This window comes from Octopus sinensis, linkage group LG6 (assembly GCF_006345805.1).
Source record: "Octopus sinensis linkage group LG6, ASM634580v1, whole genome shotgun sequence".
Taxonomy (NCBI): Eukaryota; Metazoa; Mollusca; class Cephalopoda; order Octopoda; family Octopodidae; genus Octopus; species Octopus sinensis.
In genome coordinates, this window is record NC_043002.1 from 114,787,350 (window position 1) to 114,792,942 (window position 5,593).

Consider the following 5,593-nt stretch of genomic DNA (forward strand, 5'->3'; position numbering starts at 1 on the left):
TGTATGTGTGTGTGTGTGCATACACATATATATTATAGATACACACATGTTCGCACACCATCCATAAACTCATACTATCTCCCTCTCTTTCATTCACTTAGTCACACACTCACACATACACACATGCACACCCACACCCACACACATATTTACTAGAATACTTTTGCATGTATTTGACTATATCTGCACAAGTACGGAATTGGGATTCCTGTGCCGAAGATGGAGAGTCCGACCCCAAGACAATAGGAGAAGGCTAGGAAAGAGGTTACCACCACCGTTGTTACCATCTCAAATACATTCTACCATCTACAATGGAACCTTTGAGACCCCAATACGATCAGCCATCAAAGATCCCATTTCTAAGGGTACCGAGGTCCTTAAACAAAACAAAACAGAAAGCGCGAACACAGAGATGGGGTATATTTTAGATTTTCCTTCATAAATTCACAGATTTTCACACAGGCATAGAAACAAGAAGCACTTCTTATCGGTTAGAAATTAAGATTAATTTAAGCGTGAAGATTGTGGTGGCGGCGGCGGCGGCCGTGGGTTTGGTGGTGATGGAGGCAGTGTGGGCGGCGGAGGCGGCAGCGGGGGCTGTGGGTTTGCTGGTGGAGGCTGCGGTGGCAGCGCGGGCAGTGGGTTTGGTGGTGGTGGTGGTGGTGGTGGTGGGGTGGTGGTGGTGGTGGTGGTGGAGGCGGTTGGTGGTGATACTGGTGTCATTATTGTGATGGATGCGGTGGCGGCGCTGTCCCTCTGTCGTTGCAATAATGCAGGAGTACTAGGTGTGGCTGATACGCTTATGATATCTACATCGGTGTTGACGTAACTACTTTGTGTTTTCATGTCACTTGCTTCAAAATGGAAAATATCTTACAGAATTTCACAATTCCATTCATGCAGAGAACCTGCAAAATGTCACGAGCCTTTGTTCGTGCCTTAAACACTTTTTCGCTTTTCAAGGTTATTTAGAACATTTTATTTTAACATCGGTAGATAAAGAGCAATTTCATTCTTCAATTTGAAATTGTAGACGGTCATATATATGCAAATGCGAACGAATAATATTGTATGAATATTCTTTTACTTGTTTCAGTTATTTGACTGCGGCCATGCTGGAGCACCGCCTTTAGTCGAGCAAATCGACCCCAGGACTTATTCGTTGTAAGCCTAGTACTTATTTCATCGGGCTCTTTTGCGGAATAGCTAAGTGACGGGAACATAAACACACCAGGATCGGTTGTCAAGCGATGTTGGGGGGACAAACACAGACACAAACACACACACACACACACACACACACACACATATATATATATATATATATATATATATACTACGGGCTTCTTTTAGTTTCCGTCTACCAAATCCACTCACAAGACTTTGGTCGGCCCGAGGCTATAGTAGAAGACACTTGCCCAAAGTGCCACGCAGTGGGACTGAACCCGGAACCATGTGGTTGGCAAGCAAGCTATTTACCACACAGCCACGCCTACGCCTATAAGTAAAATATTTTTCTACATGCCCACATGTATACGATAGATGTATCCACTGTGTTTTGCATTCACGAATCTGTGCAACCATAAGAATATATAGGCTGGAATTGCAGTTCTTAATTTTTTTCTAAAAATCTCAGCGTTGTGTTTTTGATGCAGTTGTTTTGTTTTATTAGCTATTTATTGAAATTTGACATACATACCCAGAACATACGTAATTATAAATAGACTTTCCCTATCAGTTGATGGAAGAAATTCTTGCTGCGTTTGAGTTAATGTATGTGAAGTGGATGGTGCTGAAATGTGTCTTGAAATGAAGGTCATTTGTCAGAAAGATATAGATGAGGCCATATGTAAGTAGAGGGAGAGGGTTCTCAACATATGGTCACCATTAGAGTGTCAAACCCTTCCATTTAACGTATTTCACGAAAGCACTGTTATCAAAAAGATTAATTTGAGAATAAAATACTGGAACTATAAATATCCAGTTGCAAATATATAGTAAAATCATAAAAATAACAATTTCTGGCTAAGTTAAAACAGAGATATTTGTACAATAATTTTGTAATATAAAAATACAAACCAATAGCGACAGCATTGTAACAACGCTCTTTGCAATTAATATCGATTTTCGGCCTCGGTTTTTTTGTCTTATCTCTCATAAATGTTACATTGACATATTAAGCTTTAATGAGAAATTAAAGTTAGTTAAAATTGAGTATGCTCAGTGCTGATACTCAGGAACTTACTATGTTAAATGTTCGTTTTCTGTATCCCATTTGCAGGTTACAAATAAATAAATAAATAAATAGTCGTAATTAAAAACAATGGAATTCTATTCGGTTTCATTGTTCCAGCATTTGATGCGCTTTTGCTGTCTTTTTCCGTCTTTATTGGCAGTCTTGTTACCGCCGCCATGTTCGACAGGAAGTATCCTTGATATACGTTTCTTTATTGAGCGTCCATGTAAAAAGAATATATTTCTCCTATTAATGAATGCCTGTACGATGCATAGCATATTTATATAAATATGGCTGTCAGTGAGCAGTTGTCTTATGATTTATTGACCTCCAAAACATTTCCACGGTTGAAATGATAAAACATTGTTTCTGCCTCTAAACTGAGTTTATGGAACAAAGATCTACAGTTAGGTCAACCGATCGATAGATATGAGGCTACGTCGATACATAGCTAAATAGATTTACATATTTGCTTGTATTTGATTGCTAAAGACATATTGTCATCTTGTAGTTTACAACAATCATAACCCAATTAAAACGTATGCATATTTTGTGTTATATATAATTAGTTAGCTATTCATCTTGACGAATATTACGGAAAATATGTTGACAGAAATACGACATAGAATATGTATGACACAACAACATTGATGGTCAGGCGGTGAAGTGGGGGACGAATACAGACACACACACACATGTATGTATGTGGGTATGTATGTATGTATATATATATATACGACGGTCTACTTTCAGTCATATACCAACAGAGCTGAGCTGTTATCTTTTACCTTTTACAGAGAACATTATTTTAATGCTGCTGGTCAGCTTTCGACAAATCAATTTTTCCACTCGAAATTGACATTTGTGTTCACGTGTGTGTGTGTGTGTGTGTGTGTGTGTGGTGTGTGTTTGTGTGTGTGTGGTGTGTGTGTGTGTGTGTGTGTGTGTGTGTGCGTGTATGTGTGTGTGTGTGTGTTTACAACCTGGTTGAAGTTTTTACTCGCTGCATTCCTTTAAGAAGGATATGAACAACCAACTAGAAAATGGGGAATTTCGGTTTATGAAACTAATAATTATTGAATACTCTCATGACAAGACTTCTTCACGTGGCCTGATATATGTGAGTGTATACGCTTACAAACACACTATATGTATGGACATAAAATGATATATATGCATATATACATCAATCGTGCAAAATTGATCCGATCATAACTTGCACTTTATACACAACAAAATACTTACAATAGCGTATCCACACGCAGACTCACACGCACTCTTTCTCCCCCTCTCTCTTTTTTTTGCCTCTCTCTATTTGTTAGGTACAATATAAAGAAAGATGCCCAAAGAGAGGTTTCAGGCTTATGATGTATGTATATCCTCTCGCTTGTTTGTGAATGGTTGTCAAACGAATTAGATGCTTATCATCTTATTTAACTGTGGATTCCTTATGTCTATACACCACATTTCTCGACAGAGATCTTCTGTAGTACACAGAACGATTGAATGTTTAGTTGGAAAATCTTTAATCCATCAGTCCTCCTCCAACAGCGAGAATGTCAAAGTGAACGTTAGTAACAATGACTTTCACCTGTCAAGAGTTCATTACATTCTTATATGCAGAAATACATGGACGAAAATGAAATGACTACATCCTTACATGGGCGAACATAATGTAACCATATATAGCCAAAAATTATATTCGTATTCATAGAAGAATTGAGAATACAGAATCAGCAATCTATCAATAGGTTCGAAAGTGATAAATCCCAAAACACATTCAGCTGTCGGGACATCATTGAGGACTCAATGTAATATATGCCTAGAAAGATAAACTGTAGGATCCCATCACCTCTGAATCTACACTGTAAGAAGAGTTATGCGGTTTTACAATGCTTTTGTTGCTTATTAACAGCGTGCTGCATCTTTCTGTGACATCTGTTAACAGTACCAACGAAGCGACAGGTTGCTGGGGTATCACACACTACATTGTGAGAAGATTTTATAGTCAACAGACGAAGACAATACATGTGACTAACACTCAAGATAATAACAAATATGAACGTCTTCCAAGTCCTACTTCGAAGTGCTTCCTTGATTATAAAAAAAATCACTACAATGATGGTAATTTCAATTGCTTGATAAAATGTACCGCTATTGAGCATCGACATCTCAGCACCTTGAACGGTTATCTTGACATAGCGCAGGTGACTGTGTTCAAAATGTCGGCTAGTAGTCTGAGTGTAACTGATTCCGCAGCATCTCTTATGGCGACGTATACATATCCCAATACGTACATTGTATTAACAATTGTGTTAACAATTGTATTAACAAAAACGTGCCTTAGTTAATACTACTAGATGCTACTTATTGAAAAGCTAAAGTTAATTTTAAAACTTACGACAGTGAATTGCTATTCATATCGACGTAATTTTCATGTACAGCTCTTCAACAGCTTTATCTCGTGTGTGCGATGTGTTTGGGCAACGAAGACACATACACTCACTACACACAGGGACTATCTCGCACATACACACAGAGACTCGCTTACACGCATTTGGATTCGCTCTCTATCTTTCTATCTGTCACTATTTCTCTTTCTCTCTTTTTCCCCTCCCTCTCTGTCTCTCACTCACTCACTCCCTCCCTCCCTCTCTCCCTCCCTTTCTCCCTCAAACTATCTCGCACACTTGTACTTTCTGTTTAAATGTTTATCAGACACCTTATACAGATGTATGAACTTTAGTATCTTTGTACTGGAAAAATATATGCGCGTGCGCGTATACGTACATATACCTACAGATACATATGTGAGCACATATATACATAAATATGTACATACATATGTGTGTGTGTGTATATATATATATGTATATATACACATACACATATATATTGTAACACTATAGGTTTGTTTTAACGTGCTAGAAGAGAAGGTTTGTTTATAATCACTCTGAAAGAAAATCAGAAAATATAAACAAAACAGAAGCAATAGAAGCGACTACATTATTCGGATGAGGACCCTATCATGTTGTCTTTAGCTTTCCGGGTTTATTGTGCTTGCCACCAGAGTAAGCTTTCGTGTCATAGGGCTTATTAAACAAACTGCTAAGTTTGAACACGCGTACGTAGGTATATGCCATATTTGCATACATACATGAACGTACATACACGCACACATAACCACACACAAAAACTCACAGACTTGAATTTATATCTATATATATATATATATATATATATAGATATATATATATATATATATATATATTATATTATATATACATATATATATATAATGTATATGTATATGAATACATATATATAGTATATATATATAACTATATATATATATAT